The sequence below is a fragment of the Monodelphis domestica genome, chromosome 1, assembly GCF_027887165.1.
Source record: "Monodelphis domestica isolate mMonDom1 chromosome 1, mMonDom1.pri, whole genome shotgun sequence".
In the NCBI taxonomy this organism is placed as follows: Eukaryota; Metazoa; Chordata; class Mammalia; order Didelphimorphia; family Didelphidae; genus Monodelphis; species Monodelphis domestica.
In genome coordinates, this window is record NC_077227.1 from 570,565,250 (window position 1) to 570,578,263 (window position 13,014).

Here is a 13,014-nt window from a genome sequence, read left to right on the forward strand (position 1 = left end):
CATCCATGACTGCAGTTATACTGACATGGTAGTTCCCCTCTTCCCAATTTTGAATGTTCTAGTAATAGATTTCTGTCTAATTAGTTTAAAATGATGAGATTTTAGTAACAGCTACTTGTCTATTTTAAGCTTCTTTCTGATCCTTATAGAATAAAAGAGAATACTGAGAGAAGGAAGACAACTTAGAAAATAATTAATTGATGATGGAAAGCAATTACATGTTTCCCTTCAAATAACAGAGCATACTTGAGTGGAAGATTTTAATAAATATAAGTATTTTATGATAACTCAAAGAATGTGAATGGAAACTCCCTGGGTGCCTGAAATTCCCTGGTATTCATTTTGCCTCCATAATAAATGTTTAAATAGACGAACTATATTTATTTTACCAAAAAAAGAAACAAAGCAAAAAAAAATTAAAGAAAAAAGAACCTAAATTAAATTCTCACCCATGCAGTTTACTGACCTCAAACTCACTTCTTTGGTCCAAACTATAAACACCTTACTATGGAATTTGTAATGTAATGAATACTTGACCACAAAGACAGTAATAGGGTTTGTCGGAATAAACACAGGCTGGATTATGCTCTCAGAAAGTGTCTGCATTTGCTGATAAATCTAAAAAGTGTATGAAGGGCCAAGAAATGTCAGCCAAGCACTGTGATCCAATCCAGCAGAAAGAGCTGCCTTTCCAATCTTAAACTAAAACAGCTGGAAGAAAAAGCATCACAACAAAATACAGTAAAATTTATCTGTGAGGGGTCCGAGCAGGGCTTGGAAGGAAACGAAACTTCTAATGGTTGGAAATATATGGTAACAAAAGGTAGAAAGTAGTTATCTCTGTGGGATTTGTGGGGAGAACATAGTTCCTTAGAAGCCTGAACAATATAATGGTTGTGCATGAGTTGTGGAGAGGGCAGCAGTGGAGAGATAAATAGATGTATGAAGGAAGAGAAAGAGCAGATATTAAGGCTTAAAGAGACTGTAGCTGTGTGACAGAAGAATTTGAAAAGGTGTTCAGAGAGGTGAGAGGAAATAAATATTTTGTGAAAAGCCCAAAGTGACCCAAAGAGGAAAGGGCATTCCTGTTACCAGGCAGCATATGTGCCACCACCCAGGGTAACTGTAATAGAAAGTAGAAAATGTGGTAGTGTGGTAGAAAGGATCAAGTCCTGGTGGTCAAAAGACTGGGGTTCTACTCTTAGGAAAATTATTTCAATGACTGTACCTTAATTTTCTCATGTTAAAAAGTTTTAATTCTATGTATTCCATTTTTGTCATGGGACTATTGTGAGATGAAATAGTAAATTAACAGGAATTTTGAAAAGTTCATGAAAATTCAGAGATGAAGAGTCATCTAACCCAACTTAAATAGGGTTAAATCCCCTCTCTGATATTCCTTACAAGTGGCCATTTAACCACTGTTTGACTATGCTTAAAATATTTGAGCACATTTTTCCTTTGCAGGCTCAACATCTCTAATTCCCATAAAAGATTTCTATAAGGGCAAGACTTTGAGTCTTTAATCTTTCTCCTAGCCCTCCTCTGGACCCTCTATAGGTCATTAACACCTTTCATAAAATATGGTAGCCGACACTGAAGATGATATTCCAGACATGGTCTGTCCAAGGCAGAATACAACACAGCTAGCATCTCTTTTCATCCAGACATTATGACACAATCAATTTGGCCTAAGATCATATTAACATTTTTGGCTGCCACATCATATCCCATTATTAAATCACACTGAGCTTATAGCCCCTTGGTCTTTTTCCCATGGACAATTGTCCAAGGATGTCTCCCCCATCTTGTACTTGTGCAGATAATAGTTCTTGTGAAAAAGGATGGAAGAATTTTAATGAAATACAAACTCAATGTGAGGTAATAATGTGATATTGATATGGCAGCCAAATAGGTAAATGCTAGCTATTGTTATTATTAATGATATTATTATTATGCTTGTGGAGTGATTGTCTCTTCAATTTCATATTTATGAAACAGTCAGTTCAGTGGGGATACAAAGATGAAAATTAAGATACAATCCCTGCTCTCAAGGAGTTTAGGATCTAAGAGGGGGTAAAACATCTTAACAGCTCACAGTTTTGAAAAGACTTATTATTTATAAACATTCTTCCCTCAAACTCTGTAAGACAGACACTCATACAGGTATTACATTTGCTTTTAAGTACTCATTTAACAGATTAAAAGGGGACTCAGATGGGGCAGCCAAGGGGTTCAGTGGATTGAGAGCCAAGCCTAGAGACAGGGGTGTCCTGCATTCAAATCTGGTCTCAGACATGTCCTAACTGTGTGACCCTGGGCAAGTCACTCAAATCCAATTGCCTATGCCTTACTGCTCTTCTGTCAAGACAGACTGAAAAAAAAGGTACTTGAAAAAGTTAGGTAACTTACTTAAGGTCAGAGTGCTAAGTGTGTCAGCACCATTATTAAAAATTAAATTAAGTGTCTATACCACTGCTACCTTTCAAATAAGGGTAATACAGCATAGAATGTGATAGGAGAAAAGGAGAGATTTAGACACAGTGCTTTAAGAAAGTCAAAAAATGAAAAGACTGCTATTATAGAATTTAGATCTAGATGGAACCTCAAAGGTTCTAGTTCTAGTCAGAACTTCTGATTTCTTACCTAGATGCTCTACTTTGGGACTTCTGATTTCACATTAGCCCAGGAAACATTGTTGGGAAAACTTCATTCTGCTGCAGTATCTCATCAACTTTGGAACCTCACCTCATTGCCACCCTGTGACCCTCTCCTTTACAGTTTCCCTTTCTATGTCACCATCTCCCATTAGATTGTAAGCTCCTTGAAGGTGGGGACTATCTTTTTCAAACATTTATATCTCCAGCATAGTACATGGCACATAGTAGGTACTTAATGTTGATTGACTTCCTGAGGTATATAAGGAAAGTGAAATCCAGAGATATTTCCACAGAATTTATGAGACAAAGTCAAGATTTGAAGCCTGGCCCTCTCCAAATCTAGGGCTGTTTATATTATGCCATGCTACTTCTATACGAATACAAAGGAGAACATAATGGTTGCACATATCTCTCCCTTGGATAGAGAAATCTAAAGTGCTCTAGTCAAATTTCAGGATGTATTATAACTTTTAATCCCTCAAGTCACAAATAAGTTTAATGTAGGTGGAAAATCTAGTATCAGGGATAATAATTGTTTTATTTGCACCCATATGTTACCAAAAATTATTTTATCAAACTAGGGAAAATAAAAAACAAAATTTATTTGGAAAAACAAAAGGCCAAGAATATCAAAGGAAATAATGGGGAAAAGAAGGAGATTTAGCAGTACTAGATTGTAAACTATATTATAAATCAGTAATTATCAAAACTATCTGGTACTGGCTAAGAAATGAAAAAGTAGATCAGTGGAACAGAATAGACATATAACAAACAGTCATGAATGATTATAGTAACCTTATGCTTGACAAAGGTAAAGGTCCAAGTTTTTGGAATAAGAATTCACTATTTGGGTAAAAATTGTTGGGAAAACTGGAAAGCAGTTTTGCAGAAACTAGCAATAGGCCAATATCTTACTCCATTTACCAAGATAAGATCAAAATGGATACATGCCCTAGTTATAAAGGGAGATATTACAAACAAATTAGAAGAACAGAGAACATATTATCTATAAGATTTATGGATAGGAAAAGAATTTATGTATAAACAAGAGATAAAAAATATTGTGAAATGTAAGTTGGATAATTTTAAATACATCAATTTGAAAAGTTTTTGTACAAATAAAATGAATGTAGCCAAGATTTGAAGGAAAGAAATAAATTGGGAAAATTTTACAATAATAATAATAGTCCTCATTTCTTTTATTTTAATTCATTATTTAATATTCACAAAGTATTTTCTTAATAATAACCCTTTTAGGTAGGTAGCACAAGTATTGCTATTATTCTTTTACAGATGAGGAAACTGAGGCTCAGGGATGCAAAATGGATTAACTCATAATCACACAATGAGTAAAGTCAGAAGAGGAGCAGAGAGTCTGCATCCAGGACTATTTCCATTAAATTGCATTGTCTCTGACAATTATCTAGTGTAAGGATTCGAAGGAGCTTTCTGGCCCTAGCCTGCTACAGAGCTAGAGATTGTCTCTTCTGGTTAAGGTAATATCTTTCCTAGAAATATCCTGTAGTAGTAGGCAACACATTCAGAAATTAATTCAGTTGAGAGAGTTGGATCTGAGTTTTATAACAGGACAGAAAGGTCCTAGAGATAATGCAACCAGGCAGAGCTGGGTTAACACTAGGGCACCGAATCATTTGAGATTATAAAGAGCTAACCTTCACTCTAAGATTTCATAAATTTGTTAAAGACTGCCATTGGCTAGGAAGGTACATTTCTTTTCAAGGACAGAGGAAGGGTGGAATTCAGCCTCTGAAGCAGCAAACGTGGATATCCATAAATAAAAAATAGCTCTAATACACAACAGACCAAATTATTTTCTTTCTTTCTTATATGAATTACTAGCTTCACTGACTTTTGGGTATTTTTGCTTCATTTCCAGATGGCATCTTCAAGAGTGGGAGAGACCAATGGGACATAAACAAGGGCAATTAGCACAAGGCAGACCAAGCAGCCAGGGAAATGGTCCTTGGAAAGTAGAGGAAAAGATTCATTCCCTCTTTGTAAAAATTTCTTGTTTTTGATTTTTCTTTACTTTGTCTCTTGTGTAAATGAAAACTTTCTAGCAAAAAGAAAAAGACAAAAGATATTCACTGATGTTAATCGGTGTTGGCTGGTCTGCTTTGGTACATCTAAGAAAATAACTACAATGCCTTGGTAGTGCTTGGTAGTTAGAATATTCTTTTTAAAAATACCCTTACCTTCCATCTTGGAATCAATACTGGGTATTGGTTCCAAGGCAAAAGAGTGGTAAGGACTAGACAATGGGGGTTAAGTGACTTGTCCAGGGTCACACAGCTAGGCAGTGTCTGAGGGCAGATTTGAACCCAGGACCTCCCATCTCTGGGCTTGGCTCTCAGTCCGCTAAGCTACCCAGCTGCCCCCTAGTTAGAATATTCTTGAGAGTAGTGGATCTAGGGAACTCAAATATAATAAATGTATGATTTTTCTATCTATCCATTTGTGTGAGTTTTGTGTATCTCTCAGAGGGTGTGTATAACTGGGAACTATGTAACTCCCAGATTGTATGTATAATTGGAAGTGTGTATCTAACTAGAATCTCCTAGAGGGTGCATTTACTTGTCCCCAAGGCAATTTGTCTTATGTGTATTCTCATTTCCAGCACAGTCTCACAGGATTAGACAATAGGGGATCTCGGATTGAATGGATTAAGCACAAGAGGTTACTATAAACTATGCAATGACCAAACTTGCAACATACATTTCTGAGGCATCTTTGTTTTCAATACTGAGCATAATATCTTGGAAAGTAAGCATCACCTCACACCACAAGCCAAATGTGAATATGGTGGTGTTTTTTCAGCTGATAGTAGTACTTCAATCAATCTGGTGAAAAACATACCTTTTGCTATCCTATCTGAATCTGGAAGGACATAGAAACCAATTTGAAGCTTCCCCTATGGTATAAATAAAACTAAGTTGTGTCTTTGATGGGAAAAAATAGCCACAATTTTATACCTCTAGTCTTCCTATGTGGGCTAACTTGGAAGAAGTGAGTGAAGGAATAGAAAAGGAGGGGAAAGTCAAAAGGAAGGAGAAAGGGGGCAGTGAGGTAGTACAGCAGATAGAGGACCAGGACTGGAGTCAGAAGGACCTGGGTTCAAGTCTAGTTTCAGACACTTCCTATCTGTGTGACCCAGGGAAAGTCATTTTACCCCCATTGCCTTCCCCTTACTACTCTTCTGCCTTGGAACTAATATACAGTATTGACTCTAAGATAGAGGATAAGGGTTTAAAAAAAAAAGGAGGAAGAAAATCCAAGATCAGCTTACAAAATAAAAGAGGTAAATAACCACCCTCAATTACAAATATAATGGGGGGGGGGGGGTGAGGTCAGCTGGGTTGCTCAGTGGATTGAGAGCCAGGCCAATAGATGGGAGGTCCTGGGTTCAAATCTGACCTCAGACACTTCCTAGCTGTGTGATCCTGGGCAATTTACTTGACCCCCATTGCCTAGCCCTTACCACCCTTCTGCCTTGGAACCAACACACAGTATTGGTTCTAAGACAGAAGGTAAGGGTTTAAAAAAACAAACAAACAAATATAATTGGGGGGGGCTGATTGGCTAATAAGTCCAGTTTTATGGTCATGTGTCATTAATACAATCTTCATATAGTCTTTGGAGTATTTTCATCCATCTATAATTGGTTCTAATCTATTAGTACCAAGGGAAAGGTGGGCTTTTTAAAATTGTGGAGCTAAAATTAAGGTACATTCAAAGGGCACTAACCATCCAAAGTATTTTAGAAGATTTACTGTGCCAAATGTATACATGAAGACTTGTTTTATCGATATTCATTGTTCTAATCATGCTCTTCCTGTTAAGATTTGAATTCAATATGCCTGTCAGCCTCCTAAAATATATAACCTTTTGAATGATGCCTTTTCCATGATAGTCTGAAGTTTAAGTATTTGACTTCAAAAAGACCAAGGCATTTTTAAGTATTGCTTTCATTCTTTGCTTCAATTTGATCCTCAGCTTCAAGCTCAAAGCCTTTAGTCTCTGTTGTTAATATGTAGTAAAAATTTTACATATATTAAACCCACATGAAATCTTCATATCATTAGCAAATGCTTCTGCAAGGTGAAGAAGTTGTTTAATGTTTTCCAGTAGAATAACAGTTTTTCCACGTGGAAACCAAATACACTAGTGTTCTCACTCTGCCTGCATCTCTTTTATATGCTTGCAGTACATGACTAACTAATGAGTTAAAAAGTGATTGAAGAACTGTGATAATTGAGAAGGGCAATATAAATGTTATGGTGCCTTTAGACAGACTTTAATAATCACTAAATTGATAACGAATTGTTCTAAATGTTTATAGGATTTTTTATCAAACAAGTTGACAGAGCTTTGAATAAAGGTTATAAATATCTAATTGACATATTTGGAGAGATTGCTACTATTCATATCTTTGGGTAATAAGTATGTAAAGCCTTCTATTAAGAAAGATGGAATCAAGCTTGAATCAGAGAGGAAGTTGGTAAAATGTTCTTCTAATAATTCTTATATCACTGAGATGTTCAAGCCAATAATGATGGATCTTAGCCAGACCAGCCATTTACCAGTTTTATAGAGAAGCTAGAATTTTCATCATCTCTCTTGACATAATTGTCCTGTCCATGATGTTAAAACTATATAAGCTTTTTATTAGATGTTTAATATAACTTGCTAGATTGTAGTGCCAAGTGGATAGTAGTCCAATGTAAGAAGACCTGAAATGGAGGCAGGGGTCAGGTTGTGAAAAATCTTTAAATGCTACAGAGAGTTGTATATTTGATCCTGGACATAATGGGAAGCCATTGGAATTTATTATGGAAGGGCAATGTTATGGTCACATCTATGCTTTATGAAGATCACTTTGGCATCTGAATGGAGGATGGACTGAAGTGAGGGTAGATATGAGACAATGAATCTGAGCAGAAGACTACTGCAATAGTCTAGGTGTGAGGACTTGAACCAGGGAGGTGGCTAAGTGAGTAGAGAGAAGAGAGTGTCTATAAGGGATGCTTTGGCAGTAAAAATCAACAAACATGGCCAACAGATTGAATTTGTGTAGTGATTTAAAATGAACGGTCAAGGGTGACACTGTAGTTGTAAGACTGCATGACTGCATGAATGAAAGTATCCTTGACAGTAAAATGGGAATTGGAATAGAAGAAAAAATAATTAATTCTGTTTCTGTCATGTTGAATTTGAGATATCTATGGGACATCCAGGTTGGGATGACCAAAAAAACAATTAGAGATGCTAAACTGAAGGTCTGGAGGGAGGTATAAGAGCCAGAATTGTAGGGGATTAAAATTAAAGGGTAAGATAATATATTCAAGAGTGGTTGCCAGCAATTATTACTCAATTCCAAATGAATTTTATGGTAATTTATTTACAAAAAGAGAAAGAATGAAAGTAAGAAAATCAGAGAGAGTAGATATTTACTCCTGCCTAGTCTGAAACAGGCAGAGCTTAAGAGGCCCAGCAAAGGGGGCCCAGAGGTAAATAAACAAGGGTTTTAGCCACAAAGCCTCCTCCAAGATGAGGGGCCTCTCCAGCGGCTAGTACCTCCAGAAAAATCCAGGGAAAAGGAATCTGTCTTTTTTATTCACTCACATAGTAGTCCTAATAGAAAATAGGAAGCAGTCCAATATCCTCAGCCAGAACTCCTCTAGGGTCAAGTTGAAGGAACAAGACCTCATCACTGGAAGTTCTTGGCAATTTTAATGACCATTCCTTTTTGTCACTTCCTGTGCCTTCCTTCCACTTTACCTGGACCAATTGTAGCTAAAGCTTTGCTTAGGTCTGCCCAGGGGGCAGTCAGTGGGTTCTGATTCATCACTCAATTTCACACACATGGGTCACAGACCTCCCCCACTTAAGGATAAGTAATAATAATCACTTCTGTGATTAATTATAAAAAATGGGCAGGGGAGAGTTAATCCCATCCTCACAGTGGTTAGGGATGGATTAATAAATATCAGAATAATTTGCAAAGAGATAATTAAATCCATGGGGGCTGCTAAAATCACAAAGGGGTAAAGAGAAAAGGGCCTAGGATAGCCTTAGTGGAAACTCACATGGAGGAAAATCCAAGAAAAGAGATCAAGAAGGAACTGACACTTACAAAGGAAGAGAACCAGAAGAAAACAGAACCATGGAAACATAGAAGGGACAATATTAAGAAGAGATTGGGGAAAAAAAAGGGGTGAGAATGTAAAAGACTATAAAGCAAGCTCAATACAAATCAGGATTGGAAGTTAAGAATTCATTGATAAATTTGAATAGAGCAGTTTTGGTTGAAAGAGAAGGCAGGAAACCACACTGAAGAGGGATTAGAAGAAATTAAGAGAATAGGAAATGGAGCCATGGAAGGAAGGAGAGATAATAGCTACTTGGAGGGGGGAGAGGGGGAGTAGTTGTGTTGAGAGTTGTTTTTAGATGAGGAAGTCATGGTTGTTTCTGTAGACAACAGGGAAGTAGCCAATAGACAGGGAGATATTGAAGATTAGTGAGAATGATAGATATTATTATTATATAGAGGGGCAATTTACTAGAGTAGAAGAGATGGAATGGTATCAACGAGGCAGGTTTGCCTTTATAAAGAGCAACCAGTCTTCTCTTCATGTGAGTCTTGGGTGAAGGAAGAGAAAATAGGGCAAGACAAATGAGTGACATGAGATGAAATCAGTGGGGAAGAGGGAGCTCTTGGCAAAGAGTCTCAATTTTTTCAGGGAATTATGAGAAAATGTCTATAGCTAAGAGGGTAAGCACAAAGGATACCATCAAAGGTTGAAGAGAGATGAAAAGGTTTAGAAAAACTATTGTGATAAATGTGATGATGGATCAGTTTAGAAGGTACAAAAGGAGTACCTTGCTGCAGTGAGGGCCCACTTGAGAGTGTGCAACATACATTTGTAGTGGAACCAGTCAGCATAGGTTTGTCATTTTCTCCAGCGTGTTTTAGCAGCATGTGAATAAGAGCAAAAGAAGTGGCCAGGGCTTGGCAAGGCAAAGCTTTTAAAGTTGTGTATAGGATCTGAAACGCTTTTACACTGTCTGACAACAACAAAAGAATGTTTGTCTATGATGGTTATAGCAGATACCAGGTTTTTTGAATTGCTCTTTGGGTATGCTGGGTTTCTTATTTGGATTCATGCCATCAAAGTCAAAGGGCTTTTCAGAACTTGATTCTGTGTATATCTTTCTCTTTTCTGCATTTAGGAAAGCAGCCAATTCTGCATTGGTCTATAACATGTAGTATATAATTGGAAGGATCTTGTTGGGGAAGAGCAGTACCAAATTCTTATCTATAACCCTAAGATCTGTTTCCAATTTTGATATGATAAAGTACCAGCAGAGGATAAAGACATTCCTAGCTTCAGTCCTTTTCATGCACACCAGTGGTCTGTATGACTTGGTGATAAGCCCCATCAGTCCCAAAGCATTATGAGCAGGTGGGGTATTGGCATTTGGTTCTAATGTATCTTGCCTCCTTGTGGTACTAAAACATGAAGGAGCATGACTTGCTCCAAGTAGGGCCAGCCTGAAATCCTATCTTGCCCAATTCTATTTCTTGGATTCTTATTAGCAGTCCTATCACACTAGCTGGTATGCACTAATCCACTCTGTCCATTACCAGAGCCTAATTGGCTGAAGTTTCAGATTTTCTACCATATCTTGACAGCTACTGTAGATGGCTTCAAATTCACAGACTTTATATGATCGCTAACATCCTAACTGACATTTTCTTACTCTGTATTTTGTTTTGTTGAGTTGTTTCAGTCATGTCTGACTCTTTGTGACTCATTTGGAGTTTTCTTGGCAAAGACACAGGAGTGGTTTGCCATTCCCTTCTTCAATTCATTTTACAGATGAAAAAAATGAGGCAAATAGGGTTAAGTGAGGTTAAGGCAAATAGGGTTGTCCTGCAGCTAGTGTCTAAGTCCAGATTTGAACTCAGGTCTTCCTAAGTCCAGGCCCAGTGTTCTCTTGGCTCCACCCCCTAGCTGGCTATTTTATCATGTGCCATATCACAGAAAGTTGGTTGGGTGGTATTATCATTATCATCTCATTCTTTGTTTCTTTTTTGATGAGGTTCAGATAGAAATGGTTCTGTGATAATTTCACTATAATGCCATCATTCTTTTATGAGCAAAGTTCTATAAACTTATTCATGAGTGGATAAATAGGTGCTTTTTATAGTTGGATAAAAATGTTGGGATGTACTTAAAGCATCAACATAATTCCAGCAGCATGCTAAACAATAACATGATATATGTCTCCCCTGCTTCCCCCTCAGTAAGGAATTAGGTAAGGAGAAAGAAGGGGTAGCAACGGGTGTAGGCAAGAAGTCAGTCCCTGGGTCTGTGAGAAAGAAATTAAAGTTGGAGGGTTCAGGGGGTATGGAAGGATATTTAAACTGCCAGGAAGCCTGTACCTTCCTGGTTGCTTGTGTATAATTTGAATTATCTTTCCAGGATTCTAAATCCCAGAATCCCACCTTCAGTCTCACATTATATCCTTACATTTTAGAGATAAAGTTTTTGTGTGACCCTGCCTCTCTCTTTCTCTCTTTTCCCACAAACATGGCTGGGAAATCTTTCTTTACTCAGATTTTTACTTTTGTTCTTATATTTTTCTACTTTGAGTGATTATTAATAAATCTCATTAAATATAATACTTGGTGTTATTGAATACTAATTTTAATCTTACACGTGTTTATCAATTTAAAAAACCTCATGTCTGGGTGTAGCTATGTGGCTCAGTGGATTGAGAGCCTGGCCAAGAGTTTAAAGTCTTGGGTTCAAATCTAGCTGCTTCCTAGCTAAGTGAACCTGGGAAAGTCACTTAACTCTCATTGCCTAACCCTTACTGCTCTTCTACCTCATAACCAGTACCCAGTATATTCTATCCTCTATGAGGGAAGGCAAAGAAACAACAACAACAAAAACCTCATATTTTTATAGCACTCTTTCAATGACCATGTGAGATGGCTAGTACAAATATTAGCTCCATTTTACAGATTTAGAAATTGAGCCCCAGAGAGGGCAATGTGCCCAAGGTCACCTAATAAGTATTACATCCTGGGCTCAAACACCAGGTGTCCTGCCTCTAAATTAAGTGGTCTTCCAATTATTCTACACTATATTTCCTTTCCCTTCAAATAAAGAAGCCAAGAATTGTTTCAAATGTTTATTCTAGATTTGAGAACAGTAATTGGGTTGTTTTGGTCATATACTTCAGCATATAAAAGGCATTGACTTTTAAGCCTCCCCTGGAGCTTGTTAGGGACAAGGTATAAGGAAGTCCCAAACAACCTTTTTCTGAATCATAGCAGGCATCTTTACTAAATCTGGAGAGAAAGCACCAGATGTGGATTTGGAATCCAGGTGTTCAAGTCATGCTTTAGTCAATTAATACTACGATGGCATAGGGCAAATGACTTTTCATCCTTGGGGAATTTGCAAAATGAGGGAGGTTGAACTAAATGATGGCTAAACTTATGGTAAATTCTAATACTGGTAATTTAGTGATTATGGATTTAGGTGGAAAACTAACTGAAACTATGCAGTTGTAGCTTGGCTACAAGTTCCTTTCCCTGGCTTTCAAGCAGGTTCTTGCTTCACTGCCTCCAGCAAACAAAGAAATCACATGCAGTTGTTGAAACCTCCCTGCATATTTGTGCTAGAAGACTTGCTTTAAATTTATGAGTTGTGGTCTTTTCAAATTCCCTGTGGAAGCCACAATAACAAAAAACAATGAAATGTTTTCTCCCTTATATTTTTACCAGCTTACAGGGATGACTTCAAAGCTTAAGAGTTTTCCAACTATCCCAAAAGTTTTTCTTTCTTTCAATTTCCTGCCAAATGCCAGTAGGAACAATATCAACTCAGTCCAATTCAATTTAATGCAAGCATCATTCAAATGCCAGCTATGTATGGGGCACTGTGCTAGACAAAAGAGTTTCTACTGGCAACAAACATTCTTGTAAAATGGACAAATCATACATGTAAGTATGAAAAAAGACAGAATGTGATCAAGGAACCAATCAATGAGCATTTTATTTTATTTTTAAACATTACCTTCCATTTTGGAATCAATACCAACCATTGCTTCTGAGACGAAATTGCAGCATGGGCTAGGCAAGTGGGACTTACCAAAGGTCACACAGCTAGGAAGTTTTTGAGGCCAGGACAAACATTTGTTAGGTATTTACTCTCTGATAAACTTTGTGCTAAGTGATCCCACAACAAATCACATCTAAATGTAAAGAATAAAGGAGAGATCCAGACAAATTGCTATAAGAAAATTTGAGGCGAGACAA

At 37.2% G+C, this 13,014-nt stretch overlaps 1 protein-coding gene and 1 long non-coding RNA gene across 2 annotated transcripts in view; one reads left to right on the plus strand and one right to left on the minus strand.

Moving 5' to 3' along the window:
* The window catches only part of ANTXR1 (ANTXR cell adhesion molecule 1), a 334,340-nt gene that overhangs the window by 236,685 nt on the left and 84,641 nt on the right, over window positions 1–13,014 (minus strand). The window lies entirely within an intron of this gene.
* Window positions 1,770–4,778, plus strand: LOC103101461 (uncharacterized). The gene is made up of 2 exons (XR_008915536.1): window positions 1,770–1,881; window positions 4,558–4,778. It is a non-coding gene; the product is annotated as an uncharacterized LOC103101461 (long non-coding RNA).